We start from the raw sequence: 26402 nt of genomic DNA on the forward strand, positions 1-26402 counted from the left end.
AGGTCCCTGGCTATCAGGGCCTCCCCCACCTTAAGTTTCATTTCAGTAATCACAGGTGGTTTGCAGGAATTACACACAAGGTCAGGGTTTCTCTTCCTAAAATGACAGGAAAAGAACAGACTGTTCAAACATTGTGAGTATTTAGCATTTGGAAAATATGTATTTTCTATTCCCTAGCAAAAAACAAGTTAAACTGAAATTAAGCTTGTAAACACGTTAGACAATTTGGAAGCAACAATCCCTATAGTAACTTACTGACAAACACCTAGATAACTACTTGTTTCGCATTGCAGTTAAGATCAGATTTCTTGACTAATATCACCATTATCTAGGCTGTTGACAATCCACTGCAGAATAGTTTTAACCAAACTTTTTAGCTCTCTCCTCCCTCCCCTTCCATTTTGAAGTCTTTTTGGTATTTCCTGGTTCACTGAAAAGGTGATATTTGATGTACTTCAGCATTTACAAATGCCATGGATTGCCTGGGTTGAGCTGTCAGTTACCCTTTATTCCCTGAAGATATCCCTAAGTGTCCCAAGATACATTTTAAGAAGAAGAGAATTTAAAAGGCAGATTAAGAATACACCAAGTACTCCCCATAGCCAGATTATGGTACATACCCAACACAAATCTGGGCTTAACTCAGTTTATTTGTGCTCTGGAGGTCATCCTTACAGGAAACTACTGTTGAAGATGTTAGTTATCAGGGTACAGAACCTTTCTGGGTTAAGAAATATTATGGTCACTACCTTGTTTAAAGATCATGTTTTTGTAGCAGTGACATAACTGAGGCCTAGTGATGGAGTGTGTATAAAACAAAGTCATTTGGATTTAATCTTTCATCAGAACTATCAGAAATGCTTCTGCCAAGAGGTTTCCGGTTCCTAAAATGGGATTTATGAAAGGCACCACTTGGTTGGTGAATCAAGATTCTAGTGCACTTCATGCATCAGGGCTCATTAAACCAAAGAAAGCCAGACACTTCACAAAAACACCAAAAGCCTAACCCCTTAGAATCGGTGCTCACCAACTTGTCAGTCACTTAACTCACTCTGATTTTATGCAACTTTGTCAGAATTTTCAGTTAGCCAGAAAAGAGAAGACAAAAAGGAGAAGAGGCAGGATGGTCTGTGCATGCAATAGGAGGCTGTCAAATACTGTTACAACAGTTCCTCTTCAAGTATATAAACAAAGCTTGCAAAGCCAACTAGGCAGCATTCCGGCACAGCAAGAGTTTCCCAAAGAGACAACAGGAATTAAGAGCTTCACTGCAGGAGCAATCTGGCCCCAACATGCATTGGGATCAGCTTAAAGCCTAGCATCCCAGCATTAAGCACATGTAACAGCAAGAAAAGTCTGGAAAAATGCCAACTATGGTACAGATCGGCACTGAGGCCCAATCCAGCAATGTGAACGCATGCAGGGAAATTCCTTTTATCAAATGGATAATTGTACTCTTGCTTTGTACTGAATGCTGTACTTGTTCCTGCTCTGCAAGTTTTGTAGCCATCAATAAGGATCAAGTACTCCACATATAGCAATATCACTTGAACTCTGATTTAAAATCTACATCTTAGACCATGAATGCAAGGAATTAAACAAGCTAGTTTTAAGAATACACTTGAGTCTAGAAGACTAAGACACAAGCAGGGCCCTTGTGATTTGATAGTATTTTAGGTTTATTTCTGCAGCAAGACAGGTACAACTTGCAGTAGGGGCACCAAGGAGACATCCCATTACATCCACTGTTGGCTAGATAGCAGCAGGAGCAAAGGGAGAGTAACAGTGTTTGCAATCCTACAGTGCTTGGACAGTGCACACCTGTAAATGAGGCCATCACTAAAATGAGAGCAAGCTGTCATTCCAGTCTAGAACTACACCACACTCCAGGACATCTGGCCTGAGCGAATACACAGGAAGGGGAAAGGAAGTCCAGGATCTTTGAAGAATGGGTTGGTGATTCAGCATGAGATCTTGCAAATCTCAGGTGGCCTTGGATATTTGCTACAGACTGTAGGCCAGCCAAAGGGTTAAAGAGAGAAAAAAGGAACTAAAACGTTCATTGTGTTCATGATCGTATCAGGTTTGGCAAGGCAACAGATGTATTCTAACCTCCATTACACAGCTTCCTGCAAATGTAACTCCCAAGAATTTAACCAGTTGCCTTTTTTGGCTATAATCAAGCAAGACACCAGAGGCTGAGTGCTTCAGCTAAATTAGGATTCCTCAGGAAATGATTAAACTGAACGTAATTAAGCTATCTGAAGAGCTCTACATTCAGCCTAAAATACATATTCCTGACTCCCTTTTCACTCAGAAGATACATTTGCTACAGTCTGGAGATTTTTCTGCCTCACATTTTGAGGTAGAGATGAACACCTTTTGGCTAGGAAATAGGACCACAGGTCAAAAGACACCTCACCCAGGTATGGACCCTTTCACACCCAATGAAGAGGATAGCCACATTAAGGAGACTGGTCAAAATCCTTATTTCAGGGTTTCTCCTCCTCCATCTCACACACAGTAAGACTACACTCTTCAGCAGTGAGAGATGGTTAGAGTGTACAATACCATTTGATAACTAGCCCTCCTAGCCCACGGCTTCAGCATGTACAGTACACTTCTGCCTCCATCAGTCATTCCAGACTGTGCATTGTGCAGGAGGGGCATGTAGAAAAATTAGGCCTCCTGGAATAGCCATATTACACACACAATACAGAAATTAATCTGATGGCCAAATTAGGAGCAAATCCATTCCAGTGCTGGTGTTAACACTAACGCCAGGACTAAGAGGAGGCTGTTTACACCTCTAATTCCAGGGCAACCCTTAGCACTGCCCTATCTTGTGCTTCCTACCACAAGTATGGGGCTCACAGGAGGAAGGAATTGCCTAGACAGAGGACTGACCGAGTCACATCACCTACTGCCCCCATCCAATCCTTCACAGCTCCAGCCGGCTTCCGACAAGCACCACAGTATCTCCTGCACCTGGGACCTCTGTGGCTACGTCTACACTACCGCGGTAAGTCGACCTATGCGACGCAACTCCCGCTATGTGAATAATGTAGTTGGAGTCGACACACCTTAGGTTGAGTTACCATGGGGTCTACACTGCAGGGGGTCGACTTACCTTACTCTTCCCATCGGGGGTAGAGTATAGGGGTCGACTGGAGAGCGATCTGCTGTCGATTTGGCAGGTCTTCAATAGACCTGCTAAATTGACCATAGGTGGATTGATCTCAGAGCATCAATCCCTACTGTAGTGTAGACATAGCCTGTGATAATGCAGAGGTCCGCTGGGCAAGTGTTATTCCCTGGGAGCCTTAAGCTCCCAAATTCTTTGCAGTGGTGAGGCCATTGGCCAAAAAAATTCATAATTACCCAACTGTCTGCAAGACTGACACCAGCAGAAGATCCTAGTTCAGAGAGGGATGTAATTATTGAGGCCAGCTATGTACAAGTACCCAATGAACTTCAATACTAAGAAATCCTATACATGGCTGAGTATGACAGATATGAAACTTTATATATTCATGAGCACGGCTATCACAACACTCTGCTGTGACTATAGGCTGATTTCCACGTTCTGAATCCTCTTTGCAACAGAAGCTGATCTGGTAATTAGAGCTAGAGCATCAACACAGGCAGTCAGGTTTAAAAGCCAAACAATTAATGGTTGTGGGAAAGACACCAGCTAGTAGTGTTGCTCTGCAAGTGGTTTGTTTGCTCAGTAATTTGTTTTTGGTGTAGACATGATTGTGTGAGGCATGGACATGTATCTATACATGTATATTGGGCGATAGAGGGGATTATTGTGCTGTTTGTTGCAATACAGCCTATAGACAACAAAGTGTCATGATCAAGATTTTTTTTTTTTTTTTTTTTTGGAGTTTAAAATTCTCCTTCCTAGTGTTTTCAGAAATGGTACAGATCTATTAACACAGTAGTTCCCAAACAGTGGTCCATAGTAGTCTGGAGAGCAGGTTAGTCAAGTGTTGTTTGCTTTCTTTTATCCAGGTGCCAAATCACATTGAAAGAAAGTTACAAACACATTCTTGTCATGTAAGTAGTTGTGTGATCACCACAAGGATATGGTGCAATTTCAAGCGGAGGAGAAGTGGTCTCCACAGTCATGAAGGGAGGGGAGATGCCCACAAGATATGAAGGTAGTCCATACTATGAAACAAAAAGTATGAGAACCCTATATTTATGTACTTCCGTCCAGATTCTTTTGAGCTAGGGTGACTAGACAGCAAATGTGAAAAATCGCGACAGGGGGCAGGGCGTAATAATAGCCTATAAGAAAAAGACCCCAAAATCGGGACCGTCCCTATAAAATCGGGACATCTGGTCACCCTGTTCTGAGCTGACTGAACCAAACATTGCTTTTTAGTTAAGACGCTATCTGTCCCCCTTAGGAACTAGGAGGAAACATGCATTTGTCTCTTAAACACTTTGGTCTACACGGGAATCACACATACTGAAGTTTGCTTTAGGCTCTGTACACATTACCACTTACCGTGGTACAACTTACATGGCTTGGGGTGTGAACAAGCCACCCCTGGAGCAAAAGTAAGTTGCACTGACCTAACATAATGTTGTCCACACCAGCGCTTGGCAGAGGAGCTACTGCTACCCACGGGGGCTCGAGTAATTAAGTTGACGGAGAGCTCTCCCCCACTGGCTTAGTGCATCTGCACTAGTGGTGCTACAGCGGTGCAGTAAGCTCTGTAGTGTTGCCATAGGTTTAGTCTTCCCATGGATTTCCAGCTTTAGGGTTTGAGAGTTAAGGAGGTTCTCTTCCCCACAGCCCTTTACTCCAGTAGGACTATCAGGTGCCAATAAAGCAATTCTACAAATTGAAACTCACCTTGGCCAACCTGAAAAAGATCTAAAAGTTGCCCCCTTGCTGAAAGCCATTGCCTCTAAGTTTCAGAGCTAAGAACTGTTTCGAGACCTTTCAAAGAAGCCAGCATTATCTGTTTGTAATTTAATCTTCCAGAGCTATTTGCATTACCCCCACTCCCCCAGTGTTTACTTTGTCAGCAGCCACAGAATTGTTATTTTTGGGATTGAGCTATTGCTCACCAAGATGGAATTGGACTACACTAAAGTATCTAGGTAAAAGCAGAAGTAAATTAGACTGAAAATAAACAAAGAGCACTAACAGGAGTTTTGCATCAGATTTACTGTAGTACTTGGAGTGCTGGTTAAACAGCTAGTATTAAACCAGGAGACTTCTCCAGTTAGTGAAAGCTTTGGAAGACTCAAACCAGATTTCCAGACCAGCCCCATAGGTGCTAAAACAGAATTTCTAGGGAAAAGGATTTACCATGGTGAGGCAGATTTGTCTCCTTTCTTATCGGAGAATAGCAAATAAAGGAAAAGAGGTTGGTCTTGTAGTGTAAGTCTTGGACTGGGACCAGTTCCTGGATTTGTCACAGATCTCCTGTGTGGCCTTAGGAAGGTCACATGTACATCAGCTCTTTATCTGTAAAATGGGAATACTACTTTCGAGCCTTATCAGGATAACTTCATTGATGTTTGTGAGGTGCGCTGGTATGGGGCCATAGAATACCTAGGTAGAAGTAGTGTAGTGTCTGAAACAGCTCACTGTAACAGATCATCAATGTACATGCTCATGATTGGAGCTTGTACTTCCCTTTCTACATGCAGGAATGATTTGTCTGGAAGCTTACCTTTTGATAAATTTAATATAGTGTCTTACTAGATGACTCAGAAAATGTAATGGGAAATTATCCTGACAGGTGTGTTTAGTGACCTTTATGCCAGCATTGTAGAGACAAGATTAGAAAGAGGGGAAAACAAAGATTAGCTTGTTTTAGGTAAGTGTCACTGTCTGATAAACAGACTCACTTTGTGTATGCAGTTCACATTTTTAAGTTGTTCATATATTTGAACAAAGTTCACAAATGTAAGTCATCAGTTCTTAGTTGAATTGGCCTACAAACTACTCTGTAGTTACAACCCACTAAATGCATCAGCTTAGGACCTTCTATCAAGAAGGGCAAAACTCCATGTCTTGTTGGCATGACAAGACTCTGTCATTAGAGAACTAGTTTTACCGGCTGATGAAGATACAATTCAACCACAGCTAAAAATCTCTTCCCAATGGGAGAACTTGGATACTCTTTCCTAATGTAGAATGTTTAAAGAATCTGACCTTGAATAGCCTGGCTGATCTGAAACATTCATCAATAGACATGATAGGAGTCCCATTCAAATGTATGATCTGAGCAGTCTGTTCTTGCCTCGGTTTTGCTGATAGAACTATTTCTCCGTCCCCAGCCATCTGAGCATAGTTTGTCAAAACCAATCACTAAAAGATAACCATATTTAAGAGATCTAATTATATAGCAGATGGTGCCGAACTGGAAAGTGCAGTATGTAGGTTAAGCAAGTGGTGAGAGTGTTAAAATGCATCATGTGACTATGAACTGAAAGCAGCTTCTTGCAAGACTGCAGCGTCTACTATTCATTGTGAATGTTCCTCTGAATTTACTAAGGAACTGTTTGGCCTCAGATCCTTAGGACTGATTAGTAAAGGCATAGAGGACCCGATGGCTAAGTGAGTGGAAAGATGAACAAGGGAAGAGCAAAAACAAGGTTATACCCAAGTTTGTAGGTAGGATTGTAGCTTGAAACCTCAGTTATCACTGAAGAAGCTACATTTAGTATTTCATGTCTGTTCCTAGGAGAACAATTTTCTGGATCCAACTACTAGCCCATCAAATCCAGTATGCTCGATAACATATATAACCTGATGCTACAGACAAAGCCAAAAATCACAGTGCACTCAGTCAACTGTCTAATGCTGTAGACCACAGTGGGGGTGGGGGCAGGAATTCCATCTTGACTCTACTACACAGCCTCCTTAGAATTTAAGAGGTTCTTCATTATGTTATTTGTACTACTGCACATTAAGTGCAAGGCACAATATTAATATGTGCCCCTCTGCCCATGAGAAAAAGTAATCCAGAAACTTTGAGGGCATTTTGGCATCACATATTCAGCTGGATAGAGTATAGGAGGATGGGGCAATATGTGAGGTATCAAGAATCTTAGTCCAACTCCTTTTAACCTGTTGTCACTAACTGGAGGAGAGGGTTAAACACCAATGAGAAATTTTAAGTTCTTGGGTCCAAATATGGCAACTTCAAGACACTGAACCACTTCTACAGCTGGAAAATTAGTTCATTTCATATGTGCACTACCTGATTTATACAATGTTTAGGTAGTGAATGGCAAACTGGATTCTGGAAGTGAATAGTCATGTCCAGAAAAGAGACTTCTTTCTACCTTCTCTCTACCACACAACCAGGAATTTCTCAGATATGTAAATCTGAACTAGTTGATTGTCAAGGTCAATCATGAGATAGAAAGACAAGAGTTAGTGTGTGTCTTATAGGTTCCCTTGAAAGGTCTCCAGCAGGTATTTTCAGAATGATGAATATGGGATACATGCTTTTGGATGACCACCTTTAGAATTCTCTTAATTTGATCTCAAGCACCATCTGGTAAGTGCACGAAGCAGCATTTCCTCACTCTAGAATAGTCTTTGTCACAGGAGGGTTGCTTTGGGACAAAGGTTTTAAGTAGGAATTCGCAAAATACACAAATCATACAATAGTAAGACACTACCATCACAACTTATCTGGGTGATGGCAATGGTCAGTCACATTTCCCACCCCACGCAACACTGTTCAAACTAAGTCATATTACACTTTATAGTTGAGATAGTTGAGTCAAAGCTAAATAGGGCTTACAAAGCACACGCTGGGGTTTGAATACCAACTGCTGCTCACAGGGAGTGGCCTTGTCTTAACTTCAAGATCAGTCCTAAATCCAGCAAATCTAGGCTGGCTGCCACCCAACACTGTTCACTTGAAACAAGTATTCCAAGATCACTATCGTGCATTATATGCTTTCTGCAACTGTTGTTTCTTATTAGTGATATACTGTACATGCCTTCTCAGCAAAGGACAGAATCCCTCTCCCAGAGACAGAATGCCCACAAGGAAAACATTCCAGAGGGAGAACACATACTTCATGACCACTGGACAGAGTAATCCCACTTACAGAGACAGCAGTAGTTTAGAAAACTGCAGCCCATCCCTGCTGTTCAAATGGTTTTGCTGGGGGATTGTTGCCTGAGAGTCAGAACAAACAGCAAGAACTTTGACCAGACGTGTAGAATTCCTCAGGAATACTGCATTAGAGGGTGTAAGGACTTTCAGACAGTTTTAGCCCCTTCTTATCTCTGGGTCACTTTTCTCCCTTCTCTAATACTTTGCATTAGGCCTAATGAGACTCTTTGGTGCTCAAAAAAGTTTAGTCAGATGCTTTAAGCCTGAGAACCCTCCAGCTGCTCACATTATCGTAGTAAATACACACATTTGCTTGTGGGGGGGGGAGGGAGGAGGGATTAAGTTAATTACATCTAGTTTGAAGACAGTGAAGAAAAATAAGGCTGGCTACTTTTTGTGAAGCTATAGGGCACAAGGTCTTACCAAGGAAAATATTGGTACAGCCTTATCCTGGCCTGTAGATACAGAAATTGAATGCAACAGCGTGTCAGAGAACTTGTTTTTACCATCCATACCAATAATATTTCAAATAAATATTTTAATTTTTCCCTATCCATATAGAATGAAAACTTGAAGTTGTTTGGCAGCCATGTTCAAATGTGATTTCTACAATGGAAACAGAGTCTACGTCTCACCAGAAACACTATGGCCAGCTTGCTAGTTGGTTCTACTACACTATGACAGTCTATATACTAGACCTTTGTGCCAAAAGTTGCCCACCTCCGTTTCAAATGGCTCAGCTCCACCATTGATAGCGATTGTGGAACTGTTGGACAGAAAAGCCTAGCATAGCTAAGGCTTACAAAATCCAAGTTTAATTCTCAACACCACTCCCCATTCAGGCAGGGATTGGGAGACCCTCCCTTGGAAGCAGAGGTGAGCTCCAAAAAGAGGACTCATTAAGTATCTTCTGGCCAGGAAAACAGCCAAGACACTAATACAAAATACCAAGCAGCCTTGAGGCTCAACAGGTATGTAGGGGCCAAGTGAAAACAACTTCACCACCTATAAATACTGAGGCCTGGTCTACACTACAGAGTTAGGCTGATGTAAGGCATATTATGTCAACCAGCTCTGTAAGCGTCTACACTAAAATATAGCTCCCACTGACGTAACTCGCCCACTATACCGACTTAACTCCACCTCCATGAGAGGTGTAGTTCTTAGGTTGATTAGTCAGGTCAACACACAGTGTCAGCATAGATACTGCGCTGCTTACATCGACTGTTGCTCCCTTTCAGAAACAGTCCCACAATGCCCGTCACTGGCAGTTAAATCCTGGTGAGGCTGACAAAAGGCGTGTAGTGTGGAGGTTTAGAACCCATTCAGTTACTGCAGTGGCTGTATGTCCATGTAATTTAGGTCAACTTAATTTTGTAGTATAGACTTGCCCTCATATCGAACACCTGCAAGGCTTTGCACTGCTCCACCCCTGCATATTTATCTAGTTGAACCCTGTGTGCACCCCACACTTTGCTATTTCCACTTGTTTCTGCTACACTGAGCTTTCCCCTGCCATGACCTTAAGCTAACTTGCTTCTTCTGGTTAGTCTTCCAGCCCTGACCTTTACCTTTTCCCTCCTTCCAAAGAGGAAAGTATTCAATTTTAATAAGGAGCCTAGTTGTGCACACAATAAGCCTCTTGATCTTTTACTGGTTTAGAACCTGTCCTCCCAAATCCTCCTCTTAAACGTTTTAGAGCAGTGCCTCTCAACCAGGGGTGCACATATCCCTGGTGGTACGCAGGTCTTCCAGGGGGTACTCAATGTATCTAGATCAGTGTTTCTCAACCATGGGAGTTGCAATCCCCGGGGGGGTCATGGGACATATTGGGGGGCGGGCGGGTGTCGCAAGTGCAGTCCATGTGGTATCGTGGTGGTAAGCAGAGCAATTGCCCAGGGGCCCATGCCACAGGGGGCCCTGCAAAGTTAAGTTTCATGCTTCAGCTCTGGGTGGTGGCAGGTCTCAGGCTTCAACCCCACCCCCCAGGGCTCTGACTTCAGACAAGGCTCACAAGTATCACGCTGAAATGTAAGCATAAAATAAATTGATTGGAATATAAATATTGTAATCATATGATGAAAATGAGAAAGTAAGTACTTTCAGTAATAGTGTGCTGTGCCCCTTTTATTTTTATGTCTGATTTTGTAAGCAAGTAGTTTAAGTGAGATGAAACTTGGGGTATACAAGACAAATCAAACCCCCTGAAAGGGGTACAATAGTCTGGAAAAGTTGAGAACCACTGATCTAGGGCACTTATCACCGTAAATATTTGAGTGCTTTTCCCACTTTGTCACCCCTCTTATGTCTCCTTTACGCTGGAAACTCAGAGCAGGAAACTTGTTTTTACTAGTCTGTCGTGCTAGTGCTGCTCCTAAGTAATGGTCTCCAAGTACAACAACATGGGGAGGGATTCAACTCAAGCACCAGGAAGTAGCTAACTCATGCTTACAGGAAACATGTTCCCCTTCCTGTAAGGGCAATAATTTGGAAAATATAATGTACCAGACCAAGTTTCAGTGACAAGAGAAAAAACAAAAGAGGAGGAAGTAAAGTATGAGAGCATTCTCACTCCTCATAATCAAGGAGTAATAGCCTTCCCACATGGGCCACAATAAACTTACCCCATCCACAATGCTTATGGTGGAGAGGCTAAAGTCTACACGATTAATACTCCCAGTACCCAAACAAGCAAGAGACTGACCATTACTGCATCTACCTTACAAATACAGAGTAGAGACATCACCCCACCATATTCTACCAATATCAGTTTCAGATACTGCCTTTTTGGCCTATATCGAAGAATCATAGTCCATACTGTCATAATCAGAGGTCCATAAAGGAAAATGTAAAGTATTTTACATGGCAATTACCGAGGGGGTGGGGGGAGAGGAAGAGGAGGAGGAGGAGAGAGATAGTTGATATAACTACATATTTCCAGATTTAATATTTACAATGCAATACATATCTGCATATATCAATGTAATGTTATTAAAAATCACATATTAAGTCTTAATGAAGTTATTTGGGAATTCAACTTTTAGGTGGCTGAATCATGACCACACACGAGTGTCAATATTACGTGTGTGCGCGCGCGCATTTCACGTTGCCTGCCATACAACGTCTTAAACTGCAAGCTCAAATTCTTCTGTACAAGACTTGTGTCAGGAAATTAAAATAAAGCAAATAAAGAACATTTTAGCATGCAATAGAAAGTTTAAACTTTCATGATGTTCTAGTATTAACGTTCACACTGCAATAGCACCTAAGGCAATAACCAGTTTGGCACCCCATTTTGCAAGGCATTCTACAGACACAGCATGACAGTCCCTGCCCAACAGAGTTTACAGCCAAAAAGCCCTCACTATTTCATCCTAAAGTTCACTTGGGAAACCATACCATTTTATCGTCAGTTACCAGCTACATTTTGGGGATGGGGGGGGTTAACAAATAACTGTTCTGATTACATTTCAGAGTGCAAGATTAAACCATCACCATGACTTTTACAGTGTTGCTGTAATATCAGATCAGTGACTCCAGTTCACTTCTGCTCAAAGCAGCACCAAGTATGCCACTAAAACCACTCAGACGCAAGAGCAGCCATCCTCTTAAGAGGAAAAGAGCCAGCATTCTAACAGTAAAGCCACCTGCATATCCTAGACATCCAGGTTGGTCAAGAGATAGCATAAACTCAAGTAAATAGGTGAAAACTCAAGGCACATTTAAGGGAGTTATCTTAAATTGTGTTGTATCACTAAACCCAATTACAGAGAAGTAAACTACAAGAATATATTTTACTTAAGAATAAACAGGAAATTGCAATCTTGACTATCTGACAAGAAAAGCAGTTCCTATCTGAATACAAGAAACCGAAGTTGTAAGCTTTGCCTACACCAAAGATTTTTCTATCAAAAAAAGAACCTGCCTTACATCCACTTTGCATGCATTCAAATGAGAATTGTAGTTCCTGTGTCTTAACCTACATCATATGGATTTCTTGATGAGATTGATCAGTAAAACTGTAGCTTTTGATGAGCAACAGATTCATGCCGATCTTGATCATTACAAACGTTTCTAAACTGTTAAATTTCTCTCAACATATACTACTATTCATTTGTTACAGATTGTTGCTGGTCACCCATCCACCTGGCTCTAGATTCTAGTCTTTACTAAAGTGCCTAAATAAGCTGCTTGTGTACATTTTAACTAGATACTAGTTTTCTTTTGAAGGAAGATGAAACCTCAACCCCGAGCACAGAGTTCCAGCAACACAAATCCCACAGGAGTTATGAAATATACCTTTGCATACCCTGCTCATACCACCTTTCCTCATCCAACATAATGCATATCTATCGCCTGTGTTTCCTGCTACTGTATGCAGTGTTGTAACCATGTTGGTCCCAGGGTACGAGAGAGACAAGGTAGCTGAGGTAACATCTTTTATGGGACCAACATTGGTTTGTGGAAGGTACAAGCTTTTGAACTATACAAAGCTATTCCTCACATATGGGAAACTCTTATTTCAGATACATATGCCAGGGAGTTCTATAGTTACAATTTTGTTGTGCTTAGACACACAGGTGACATTGACATAAGCAATACATAATGCAAGAGCAAAAGAACTAGTTTCTAAAGTAACTGGCAATGAAATTGTTCAGAGTTTCATTAATGGAAAATTGCAAACTCCACTACCTCTTTGGTCTTCTTTAGGAAGCTCAGGGAAAAAGAAGCATGCTGCCTGGGACAGTAACAGAGTCAAGAGGCAATGACTGAAAGCAGGTATATGGTGTATGCTGTGGAGGGAATCTGGGTTGGTATCAGATCAGAGGTTGCTATGCCACTGCAGTACTCTTGGATAACAGGAATCACTGCTGAGAAGATCAACATTTTGGGAACTCAGTACAACTTCCTACAGCCACCAAGTGACTTAAAAGGGAAAGTGTGCATGAAAGATAAACCATAACTGAACATGGGCATAGAGATTAACTACAGGTTTGTGTTAATGTACTCCTAATTTACTAGGACACACCCATCAGTAATAACTTCTAGGGTAGACATTGCATTTGCAGGTGACTACATACAGTTGGTGTTACTGGATACCACTCCAAGATAGGTTGTTAGTTTCCACATCCTTTTGCACCAGAAGATTGAATTAGTCCTACCGGACAGCGTGCTCAGACCAAAAAGAAACTGAGGATGCAAGGTCACCTCAAGCCAGCACACAACTAGATTGATTGCCAGCAAAAATAATGCTGCTGCAGGCAATGCAATACTATTACAGCTTTATCCCAGCCCACAGGAATTACTGAAAATGAACACAAGGAAAAATTTTCTCTAACACTTATTATGCAATGCTGCTGTTTGCATATATGCTTTAAATTGCAAATAAACATCAGGCAAGTGGGTTAACAAGATATCCACATTAGAAGTCAGGAAGAACCCTCAGTGCCATCTCGCACCCTTCGGATTAAGCACTGCACTTACAATGAACAAGACCATGTTCAATTTTACATTCAGTCTGGAGGATTCAGACATCTTTCAGAAGAGGTTCACACCAGTTTCTGGACCTTGAAGTTTAGCTGTTAGAGAGCCTCTCCTCTAAGACAACCTGAAGCTGCCTTGTAAGAATGTAGACCTACTATAGAAAGATTTTTGCACCATAACTCTTATTTAAAGAGGAATTAAGCCCTAGATTAACCATAGGAGTGTTCCTGTACCTCCAGCAGGTCCATTTTATGATCTCACCATGGTAAAGTCATACAGATTCCTAAAAGTTACATAATCCTGGGCAAGAGAAAGATTCACAAGGCTACTCATACTCAAGAGTCTTAAAGTCATTCCAGCCTAATTAGAAGGTTAGAGGTAGCAAAACTCAGAAGAAACTAGTCACACCGTTCATCTCCCAGCAGTTTAGCATATTGAGAAGGTCATGAGACTGACACCTCCCACAGACTGGTGTCCAATCAGTGTCTGAAATATTTTAGACACTATAGCAGCTTTATCTCTCACATTTTCAAACAGCAAGCCATGCAGGCACGTACACTCATGTTCTCACCTTCATGGAGATAGTTTGGAAGAGAATTATCCTATGAAATAGGATTTATTGCATCATTTAATATGGCATTTTTAAAGCAAGACCAATAAAATAATGCTTTGTGCTTTCATACTTCCTGTTACAGTACTAATACTAGGCCTCAGCAGTCAGACTAGGAGCATTTGCATTATCAGTATGCTTGACTGCTTTGAACACCTGCAGCTCTTGACTACACAGAGAACACCAGAAAAACTTACAACTTAAGAGAAGTACTAGTTGCCATTTACTACAGAGTTTTAACACCAGACCTTCAGTCCCCTGGCATTTTTCATACCAGGGAAACAAATGCTTAGGAGGACATATGGGATAGGTTTACACTGCAATTAAAAACTCATGGCTCACGGGTATGGGCTCACAGGACTCAGGCTAAGGGGCTGTTTAAGTGCAGTGCAGACACTGGGCTGCAGTCCAGGCTCTGGAACCCTCCCACCTTGCAAGGTCCTAGAGCTCGTGTCAAGGTTCCTTCCCCACTCTGAACTCTAGGGTACAGATGTGGGGACCTGCATGAAAAAAACCCTAAGCTTATTTTTACCAGCTTAGGTTAAAACTTCCCCAAGGTACAAACTATTTTACCTTTTGCCCTTGGACTTTATTGCTGCCACCACCAAGTGTCTAACAGGGAAAGAGCCCTTTGGAAAAAAGTCTTTCCCCCCAAAATCCTCCCCAAACCTTACACCCCCTTTCCTGGATAAGGTTTGATAAAAATCCTCACCAACTTGCATAGGTGAACACAGACCCAAAGCCCTTGGATCTTAAGAACAATGAAAAAGCAATCAGGTTCTTAAAAGAAGAATTTTAATTGAAGAAAAAGTAAAAGAATCCCCTCTGTAACATCAGGATGGTAAATACTTTACAGGGTAATCAGATTCAAAACACAGAGAATCCCTTAAAACCTTAAGTTACAAAAATGGCACAAAAATAAGAATATACATTCCATTCAGCACAACTTATTTTATCAGTCATTTAAACAAAACAGAATCTAACACATATCTATCTAGATTACTTACTAAGTTCTAAGACTCCATTCCTTTTCTGTTCCTGGCAAAAAACACACAGACAGAACCTTTGTTTCTCCCCCCCTCCAGCTTTGAAAGTATCTTGTCTCCTCATTGGTCATTTTGGTCAGGTGCCAGCGAGGTTATCCTAGCTTCTTAACCCTTTACAGGTGATAAGGTTTTTCCTCTGGCCAGGAGGGATTTAAAGGTGTTTACCCTTCCCTTTATATTTATGACAGCTCAGATTTTTAATTGCAGTGTGGACATACCCATAGATGACTGATGTCTCCAAAGTGAAGGGATACGTACAGTGCCTTTCCTAATGCTACATAGTAGATAAACCGTTTCCTGGCCTTCTCATTATTTACGAGCTGCTTTACAATGCAGGCTTAGTTGTGACAATACATCGACTTGTTTTCTTTAGCCCATTCTAAGGCGGCCAATCAGAATACATCTAGAAAGGATGAGAAAAATTATGTATTCTCAAAAGCCACGCCCCTCGCCTCTCCTAGGATAAAGATGTCAAGCTGACAAGGGTCTAACTACTTTACTGAAGGTTTAACTTGAACCAAACATGAGGTAAGCAGAACCATACTCCTAGTATCAATGACCTAGAAAGTTTCCTCTGGAATAAGAGTAATCAGCAAAAAAAACCTAATACAAGTATAAGTCATCCTATTATTTATATAGGAACAGATGTGCACTATATGGCCATGCAAGCCTGAGGACAAGGTCAGTACCTTCTCCTGAAAACTTACAATATCAGTTCTTGGCAAGACAAGTTAAACATTAAGAGAGAGGACACTACACAAGAAATTCAACTTGTTAGTCATATCCAGTTTAAAAGGTCCAGACATTTCACAGCTATTTATCTGGTACCATTCATGAGTCTACACTGATTCCAACAAAACTACTGAAAATCTTAGACAAGTGATTTTTTGGTAGTGTCTGCCTGCAGACTATACATATCTGTTGAAGTACCCCAAGCTGCTCAGGAGAAACAATCCACTCTAACTAGCCTCTCTTGATGTGAAGCTTCCATGACTTAAGGTAAACTGTACAGACCCAAGTTTACTACAGTTTACTACAGATGTAGCTTCAGAGGCAATTTCACATGGCCAGAATATCCAGCCCAGTAGTATCATGTGCTTATCTACGACTGTTAGCATTATCCTGCACAACTTTGAAGTACTTAATTACCAAAGTAGCCCCACTTACTTTTATTAAGTGTCTTTTCCTCCAAATATTACCTCTCAACACCCCACCTAGCAGAAACATCTGTTTATCTCATCTCAGCGAAGCATAAGATTTTGAGTGCCACAACTCCAGAAAGTGAGCATATGAATCAATACAAGGCTGCATCAAGGTTTGCAGCTTTCAATGGAGTGCCACAGATAAATTAACTTAGTCACATTGTTCCCTGGAGACTAAGTTAGAAAGTATCTTTACACAGGCAGAAACTGATTACAGGGCTTTTACTTTTAACTTAAAAGTAACTCAAACAGCATCACACCTATGCATAAGGGAAGAAATTGTATTTTAAGAATTACGGATGTTTGTTTTAATCTTCGAACACAATGGTTCCTCAAGCTCCACACCTCAATGCAAATTACTCTGCACCTTCTTTACAGAGAAGGGCAGGGTGCCAACGCTTGCTGGTTTGGACTTCTTCTAGGATAACATCCGTTCAGCTTCGAAGTTCAAACCTATCATGCGTTACTTAGCACATCAGTTTAGATAAGACAGACCTGATCAACAGTCTCTCCCACAAAAACCTAGATTCTTAGCCCACTCTGGGTGCGGCAAGGCCAGAAAGACAAACAAGAAGAAAGCAATGCAGATAAGCACCAAGGTGATTCAGCAGGAGGACGGGGCTGGAAGAGGGTACCAGTAGCCATTGTGAGAACAGCCTCCTTAACCTGACCAGCGCACCTTGTCACCACGAAACTACACTGTGTATTCGGCAGAACAAGGTACCGCTGCAAGGCTCATTTCACACCGCGTCGAGGCAGATCAGGACAGGAGCACTCCTGATTAAACCCACTGGGTACGTATACGTTTCACCCTCAAAGGCTGGGGAGCCTGTATCTTTCTACGCCTAAGCGGAGGCAGGTGGGTGACAAAGCGGGAGGGTTCCCCCCTGGTGCGCTGGAACGGGCTAGGAAAGCGCCGCGCTCTCCGAGCCTTTGCACGCTGCAAGCTTCATCTTGCCCCTGTCCCTCCCTCCCCGCGGCGGGAGCAGCCGGAGCGAGGCGAATGAGGAAGTCTGGCTCGGAGGGCGGAAGCCAAGCCCATTGCAATGTCTGCAGCGGGACTGTCAGCCCGTGACTCAGGCGGGAGCCCTGACAGCTGCCAAACGCTCCCTTCGCCCGCCCGTTACTCGCGCTGGCAGGCGGGCGGGCTGGGGGGCAAGGGGGGGGGATGAAGAGAAAAGTTACCCCGCGCGAGCGGCACTCCCCCCCCGCCGGGCAGGGACCGCCCGCGGCCCAGCGCCACCCCCCCGCCGAGAGGCGCGCGGGCACGTGCTTCGCTGCCCCGGGCCAGGGCTGGCCCTGTGGGCAGGGCTGCCGCCGCGGTTGCCCTGCACGGGGCGGGGGCGACCTCCGTGCCCCCGCGGATGCCCCCTATCCGCTCCCCGGCCGACGGGGAGAGGCGGCAGGTAACGGCCCTCTTGCCAGGCCGGGCAAACCCACGGCCCGGGCCCCAGTCCGCGGGCGAGGCAAGCGGCTGCCAGGCACCGGAGCAGACCCGCCCGACCCAGCCCACTCTCAAAGCCGCCAGCGCCACCCTAAGAACCAAGCGCGAGCACTGCGTTCCTCGTCCCCGCCCGCACCTCACCTGAGTCCGGCCAAAGCCTGGGAAGAGCCGCGGCGGCGGCGCCTGCTCCTTGCGGTGAGAGACTGGTCCTCGGGGCCGGTTCCTTGCACAGACTCAGCGCTCACCCGCCGCGCTGCTCCGGCTTTAACACCTCTAACTCCCCGGCACTGTGAGGTTTCAAGCCGGGCGGAGCGGCCGCGGCCAAGGAGCAGCTCCTCCCCCTTTCCATACAGCCCACCAATAGAAACACGGGTTGCTCCTGATTGACTCCAACCATAACCAACAGCGGTCGAGGAGGAGAGCGGCGCCTCTAGGAAGAGGGCGTAGCGTTCTTCGCTAACGCTCGAGAATGAAGGGCCCAGCCAGTGGGCGCTCAGTCAGGGAGGAGCGCAGATTGACAACTAGTCCAGCCAATGAAAACAAGAGTAGGCCAGCCGAGCGTGTCCTGTTGGCTCGGGGAGGATCAGAGGAGCTGTTAGGCGGGGCAACTGTACGGGGCGGGAGGGGCAGAGAGTAACCTCCCGTCCGTGCCCACAGTTACCACAGCCACACTCCCACAATCCCCTTCACCATCTCTCACAGCCCCTTGGTGGGCAGTGCCAGGCCCCTCCCATGGCCCTTCACTCCACCTGCCTTCCCTCTGGCATCTCCTCCACCAGGGCCACCTGGGAGATCCCTGGGCCAGGTGCTACTGGGCCCATCCTGGGCAGCTCCAGGCCATTCTGGAATTCTTCATCTGTATAAATCACAGTTCTCTGCCAGTCGCTTTAAAAACTACGACCCACTGGCCAGTGCCAGCCGAAGCAGACCCTTTCTTTCACTGGGTGGTTTCCAGTGCCTTCCCTTTCTTACGCTGTGTATGCCTCAATATCTCCTTCCTTCTTTCTCACTTGGGGGCTGAGAGAATTACAGCCCAGGTTTCAGCCTCCTCTGATGGGGTATATTCCTGATCCTCCAAAGTTGTCTAGGAAAAAGATAGAAAGCAGAACCTAATACTTCTAATGTGAAAATAACTGGCTTTATATATCAGATATTCTTTACCCATTATTAAGGAGCAGGAAAGGGCACAGATACATGTTTTTTGTTTTACAATTAGTCTTTAAAAATAAGGAACCTTGAAAGGGATTAAGAAATGAATGCGGAAACAGAGCTCTGGAAGGATGGCGGTGATGTGACTGTGCTTTCTTGTGCATGCAAGAACATAGACAACAACACCCTTCACTTGCTGAAATTTAGAGAGCTGGGATACAGGGAGGCCATAGAAGAGGGGGATGTAATAGCCAAGATGAGAGGCGAGAAAGAATGGCTAAGGCTTTCAGAAGACAGTAGCAGTGAACCAAGAACAATATTGCAGAAGTATTGATAGGAATACTTAGCTATTAATTATTAGGGTTGGGGTTACTATATATGTGTCAGGCACTTTATAGGTAAATACAAATACAAGGTACCACCCATACGGAGCTTGTCACAACAGCCCTGTGAGGTAGGAAGATTCACAGGCATAGGCAATGCAAAATAAAGAAAGGTCAAGGGTCATCTAAGCTTATCTACAGAAGAGGCAAATGAGAGAGGCTTCAACTGAAAAAAGAAGTAGAAGAAATGAAGATGTGTTTGAGCAAGCATTTCTTGCCCAAGAGAAGCATTTCTCTCTTAGATTAATCTGAAGGAAGTTGGAACAAAGCTACAAGTTTACTTGATCAAGACACAAAAGGTGGAGTGGGAGAAGTCAGTAAAGGTGGTGAAAGATATGTACAGCTAAGTAACAGGGATATAAAAGTGGTATTGTTAAAGATACAGAATGAGAGAGAAGAATGCTGGTGGAAAAGAATAGGAGGGCTGAAAATTTAACTCTGTGGGACCTCATACAGGACAGGTCTTGGTGTAGAAAAAGAGCTACCAGCAGAGACAGAGAATGCAAGAGAGGTAGGACAAGAGGGAACCAGGGACATATGCATAATCAACAGTATTCATGTGGCCCAAGATGATGTCCATTATGTCCAAGGATACATGTAGGAAAGAGAAAGAGTCATCAGTAGCAGCATAAAAAAGGCTGTTTACTTCTGGAGAGTAGTTTAAATTTTGTGGCTGGAGTGAAACTGAGATTGAAAATGGTCAAAGATACTAATGTGCAATAGGCTATTAAAGAATGAGAAGAAGCTGCCTTCTCAGCCACTTGGCTGAGAAAGGAAAAGATTAGAGAGGGGAGAGTAGTTAGGACCACAGTTACTGCACTTTTGCGCCCTCTTTTCCCTCCTGGAAAAATGTCTAATTTCTTTAGAACACTCTTAATTGTTCTCTAATGCTAATATTTCTGTGTGTAAGGTGATTCAGGTTTGAAATGGCTAGTTTCCTTTGCTTGGTTATTTGTTTGCACCAGATTATGCATGCCAGTTACACTGTACAGAGGCGTTTGTTTTGTGGTGGCAGCAGTCACCCTGAAAAGGAGGCATACATATGAAAGTGTAATCAGAAAGTTTTCCTGTGAAGCCATGCAGGTTGAGGTGCACCTGTTATGTCCTAAAAGCTCATGAGAGTTTTATTTGATCCTTCTGACCAGTTCCAATTATAACATTTATTGATGGACAATATGTGCAAAGTTACAGCCGTGTTAGTCTGTATTCGTAAAAAGAAAAGTTTCCGCAGTTTCCACGATATGCTATGCATCCGATGAAGTGAGCTGTAGCTCACGAAAGCTCATTCACAAATAAACTGGTTAGTCTCTAAGGTGCCACAAGTACTCCTTTTCTTTTTACGAATATGTGCAAAGAGCATCCATTTGGAAGAACAAATCTGCCACTGTCGTTATCTGAATTCTAAGTCCTCACCTCCTCAACAACTAACCAGTAATATCTAGAATTACCCAGTGTCAGGAAACACCTCTTTCCTAGTCAAGAAAGAGGTTCTAGAATTCCAGGTTCCAGAATTCTAAAGCACATCTTCTCCTAGGCAATTAGCACCCAGAGTTACAACTGTCTCCTCACCAACCAATCAGCTTCCAGGGCATTCCAAACTATCAGGGATTGTGAATTGTTGAAAACATTGTCTCCTCTCACCTGTGTTCAGGAATCAAACCCAGGTCTCCCACATAGCGCGAACCCTGTACATTTTGAAATGCAATCACATCATCTATGAAGATTTCCTGTCTAATGTGGTGAATGTAATCTTTCATACATATTGACTGTCATGGGGTACTCCCTGGTCATTCTTTTTTCAACTGAAGTATTGCTCTGCATAGAAAATGGAAATACCCTTTTTCCTTCCCTTACAGACACACATCCTGCCCAACTCTGATTTCTCTTTAAGCTTGCCCTTCATTTTGCTTTAATGGATTTGGCACCATGGTGACTGATCCAGCTCTAGAAGCACACTGTTCTGGGGGTGTTTTGCTCGGCACTCACTTGATTGTTCTCTGGAAGTCGGTGACTATGCTCTAGACCAGGTGTGCTCACGTGGTGAGGCAGGCCACCAGACATGCTCTGTGCATATCCTGCACCAGGTCAGATATCTCGATGGCTTTAATGTGCTGTGCCAGGCATGTAAGGCACTGGGCCCAATATTTTAAGTGCAACAGTTTTTCTTAGGCTAATCTAGGATAGCTCAGGTTTGAGGCTCATTGGCAAGGCACTCGTGTGTGTGTAAACTTGCACTTCTCTTGCTCAAGCTGTACCATTCCTGAGATAAACAGGGGAATCAGTCTCCACGCCTGTCAAATAGGCCAGCATCTTTGGCCAGCAGCTAAGTACACTTTAATAATGAAAACACTTTCCTAATGTTTTGCAGATAAAATCTCTGCTTGTATTTTGCCGTGTTTCTAGCCAAAATTTAATAGAATAAAAGAAGAAGAGAGACAAGGGAGTAAAGTTGTTTACCTCAGAGAAGGCGTATTGCTAAATGCTAACCACAGGGACTTTGTTAAGAAACCACACGTGTACAGAACTACAGAATGTCACAACGTAGTATTGGTAAGAGCTCTGTGGCATCTGAAATACCAACAAAGGGAGCTTCACTGAAAGTCCAAAATTAAGGTCCCTCAAGAATGCTCAGTATTGGCTTTATAAAGCTGTAGCAAGTGCTGGTGGCTGCTATTGGTGCAGCTTATAGCTTGAGTTCACACACCATAACAAAAGGAGACAGCACTTTGGAGGCAGATGCCTGGGAGAATGGAACAACATGCATTATGGACTTCTTCGTTTACTCCCTCTTTCCCTCTGTGCCCTGAACTGTATCTATTCAGTGCCAAATCTTTTTGGGAAATAGTCATCACCTGTTAGAGAGCACACAACTTCCCTTTTCTATATATACCCATGCCTCTCCACTCCTCTTCAGTACAAGAACCAGATTTCAGCTCTTTGATCATTGACGGAGGAGAACCATGAACTTAAAAACAAGAAACAAGGCTGGTTCCATATCCTAGAGGTTAGAGCTTTAGATGACCTAGGTCACCTGAGCTTGAGTTTTGGTTCTGCTCACTTGAGTTATGGCAGGGGTCCAAGAGCACTCTGCAAAGCTGTGCAGCAGTTGTGGGCTCAATGGCTTGTCCTAGTGTGTCACTCCTTAGGCCAGAGGGAATGTGCATGATGCGCTGTAGTTTTAATGCAGCATACTGCCTATAAAATACAGCTGCTTCATGCCAGTCTATGGTAAAATCCTATCAAACGTGCCCCTGCAATCCACTCACTCTTGCACTAAGTGAATGAATAGAAAGATTCTTCATAACCTGCTAAACTCCTACCCCATCACCACAGTTCCTGCTTCTGCTTTAACAAAGAAGGAAACTGTGGTGATTTTCTTAACACATTAGTGGCAAAATCCACAGCAGAATATCACATGCAGGCAACATCTCTGCTCTCAGTTGAGTGGGATGCAATTAACAGGAGAACCTCGTTGTTACATGTCTAGAGTGTTTCCCCTGCACCCCAGCAGTTCTCCCCAGCAAATGGCACAGATACTACAGTGTAGAAACTACCATTTTGGGGGATAATGTTACAGCACAGTTGTACCTTGACACAACTGAAACATGGTTTTATCTTCTCCAGAAATGCATCTAAATGAAGGCTGTATTCCCATCTCAGGCAGAGGACAATCTTGTCAGGTCTGATGACCTGAGCTCTGTTCTTGGAGTTTATGATTTCCTCCAAATGCCGTGTTGGGATTATAACTGCATGATGTGAAGCTGGGGAGACCACATTCCTGACTTAATACACTAACAAGGATGTCTCAGAGCATGCTTACAATCTAAACTACTCTACAAATTTCTAATGTGCCCATTATTGTAATTTTTAAGACCATGCACAGTGCTTGTTTTTTACCTCAGTTTGTCCCCCTCCTTCTCATTTCCAGCTCCTCTTGCCCCATTTTCTTCCTGTTCAGCATTTGCTACCTGGCTTTCAATCTCGTGCAAGGCTGTCATCCAGTGAAACTGCACAAAAGAGCCAACAGAGGTGAGGATCACTCCGCAAAGGTATCTATGCGCCAAAGACTAGACGTGTGAGCTGTCTACCTGTCTCCGGTTCACCCAGACCTCACCAGAACATCTCTAGAACACATCCTGTTGCCGAGATAAGACAAGAATAAAAGGAGTACTAGTGGCACCTTAGAGACTAACCAATTTATTTGGTTAGTCTCTAAGGTGCCACTAGTACTCCTTTTCTTTTTGCGAATACAGACTAACACGGCTGCTACTCTGAAAAGACAAGAATAGTGGCTCTTTACTTCGTAATACTTATTTTAATAGCAAATCGGCCAGTGAGAAACACTCTAATCTTAGGCCTATACGTCATATCCTCATCTCACCATTGCTGTCTCACGCTTCTGTGGCTTTACAATTGTTTCAGGACCTTTCTCACCATCTCAGACACCTCCTCCTCCTCCTCCCCTTTCTCGGAGGAAATAAGAAATGCTTCAGATTCCTGAGTTTAGAAGGACGTGGGGGCATTCTTCTTACTCAGCAAAGAAAGGGATAAAGCTGAGAAGAGCAGAATAATATCCCTTCCCAACCCCCAACCCTCCTGCCGCCCAGCCATCATGTTTATGGAACTGGGATGGCAAACAAACTTGCCTGCCTACACAGGACACTGAGAAAAATGACAGACTCTAAAGTAATTGTAAGATCCAGCTAAGTGCTGCTTCTCTCGCTTCTGCCTGGTTGAGCTATGTGGAGATTTCTGTCAGAGACACTACCTTCCTTTCTAGGGATCCAGGCTGAGTCTTGGATGAGGTAAAATGCAGCACAATGAGTCCAGTCACTAGACTGAGAGACTCAGAGAATTGGTTAAAGTGGTGCCATTTGGCAGATATAACTGTGCTCTTTCTAGTCCAACAACCCAGTAACATGAATGGTGTTTAACTATTTCTTACATTGTTTTGGTGCTTTTAAGTCTCAGTTATTTTCTATGGGCCTCTGACTGAAAGGCTAAGTAAGGAATCTAATTGGAGACTGTTGGTTTTTTTTTAAATCTCTTTTCTTTCTTCCAAAGGTTCAAACAGTGGGAGCAGAGGAAAAGAAGTTAGTCCTGGGATTCAGTGGAGTGGAAGGAATGGTGCCCCCAGATTTGGTATGGCACCTCTCCTTTCTTAGGTTGCCATATGACCATTTGTTCTGTTGACACTGCCTTCCCAGTTAACATTAGGTTTGGTGTTTGCCTTGGGCTTAACCTTCAGTGGTAATTAAGACCAAATATTTGCTCACATTAAAATGGCTCTGTGGTTTTCATTCTACCCTATTGACTGAGGACAAAATGACACTAGCCTGAAATATTCTGTTGTGTCCCAAAGGTCCCAGGAGTGAGGAATTTTCCAATACTGTAGGAATCATTTTGAGTCTTATCATGACTTTGCTGTCATGCTGCGGATCACAACCTTGGTAGTTTATAGCTATCCTCAATTAAAGAGACTGCCTCTGGCTGCCAGTGATCAAATTGGTCCAATCAAAGCCATTCTTTTTGGCTTTGGATATAGTACCAAAGGTGGAGCTACAGCTCTGGTAACCAATGAGTGTTGGTGTGTGGAGAGGTGGTTCAATATCCCTTCCCAGTAAGTATTCACCCTCACCTATGGGAATTATTTAAGCTGCACTCTTTGTTTATCAGTGGATGCTACATACTTTATGCATGCAGCTCAACTGCTTATGCTGCAGGTCTTGTAAACACACCCACCAACCCTTGGTATCACACATTGCAAGCTTTATGCATTTGGAGTCACTACATGCTTTGTTCAAGTATCCCACCTGCTTCTCTGCCAAGATTCCCTCCCACATTTGGGACTTTTCTTCTGCTCTCTAGCAAGCCTCCTCGAATCTCCTACCACATTGCCAGCTTCTCCTGACTCCCACTATCAGCTTGGACCATTCTGTACTGCCCAGCCATCTATTCCTCACCCTGCCTTCCTTCTGAAACACATGGCCAGAGTGGAGAGCTGAGTACAGCTGAGCTGCGGCACCTGTTCCTTGTTCTCTTTAACTCATGTGTGCTGTCAGATGGGCAGAGGCAGCCTGGGGACAAGAGCTGGTTGAACTGACAGTATTCCCATCCAAGGCAGAGGCTGTGCGAGGTGGAAAGATAGCTCTGGAGACCCACGGAGGAGTTATCACTTTAGGAGGTGGGTGATATTGATGGAGATACACTGAGGTGTCTTCCCCTGTACGAAGTTATCTTTCAGCAGAGCGGCTGACAGAAGCTCCCATTAAACCACCTGATCTTTTAATTCCATTCATCAAAGCACCTGCGGCTTCCATTTCCAGCGATAAGCCTAGACTGAAGAAAGCATCCTGAGTGTTTTAATAAACACACAGCCCCAGTAAAGAGTAGTGAGGAACCCATTGGCCCCTGGGCTGGCAAAGCCTTGGGCTGGCACCAATTCCACGTGTATTTCTCAGATATCAGGAAGTATGAGAGTGTTGGATGAACCAAGGCCACAGACAAGATGGAGTCGGGGCCTTTTGTTGGGCTTGGGACATTCCACAACTTGAAGTGGGGGAAGCAGGTGAATGGACTCCTGCCGGGACCAAGGTCTGCTACTTTCTACTCTGGTTTGTTAGAATGATAAAGGTGTTTTGGGAGATTATTCTTGGAGCTAAGGAAAATGTGGTGAAAATGCAAAACATGAAATAAAAAGATAAGCCAATTCCCCTCCACCCAGTGAATCAATAAACCTAAGTCAGGAAATATTCTTGTCCACTCCCTTTTTCCATTGTCTGTTTATTCATAACTTACACGTATGTAATGCATGCTGAAACCACTTGTTATTCTGCTGCTCTGCTTCCTATAGATGCAGTTTAACAACCATGAAGTCTAAGTACCTGCATGGTTTGTTAGTTTCACAAAGGCCTATACTGCTCTTTGAGTCTTTATAAGTGAATGTAGATGTATAAAGACCTATTGTCTTGCTGCA

The 26402-nt window shown here is 43.5% G+C and overlaps 1 protein-coding gene and 1 long non-coding RNA gene across 4 annotated transcripts in view; one reads left to right on the plus strand and one right to left on the minus strand.

Annotated features, from left to right (window-relative positions):
- The window catches only part of MYH9 (myosin heavy chain 9), a 96784-nt gene extending 78210 nt beyond the window's left edge, over nt 1-18574 (minus strand). The window contains exons 1-2 of one of the 3 annotated variants that reach the window (XM_043542697.1): nt 17130-17214; nt 30-96 (exon numbers count right to left, since the gene is read on the minus strand). The gene's annotated coding sequence lies outside the window, so the exon portion shown is untranslated. Of the gene's footprint in view, nt 1-29; nt 97-17129; nt 17265-18035 lie in introns of those variants that run through there. The other 2 variants (XM_037880711.2, XM_043542696.1) reach the window with 2 other exon arrangements.
- Nucleotides 17105-26187, plus strand: LOC114020142. The gene is made up of 3 exons (XR_005222674.2): nt 17105-17244; nt 23355-23455; nt 24491-26187. It is a non-coding gene; the product is annotated as an uncharacterized LOC114020142 (long non-coding RNA).
- The last annotated feature ends 215 nt before the right edge of the window (nt 26188-26402 follow it).

The sequence above is a fragment of the Chelonia mydas genome, chromosome 1 (genome assembly GCF_015237465.2).
Source record: "Chelonia mydas isolate rCheMyd1 chromosome 1, rCheMyd1.pri.v2, whole genome shotgun sequence".
NCBI lineage: Eukaryota > Metazoa > Chordata > Testudines > Cheloniidae > Chelonia > Chelonia mydas.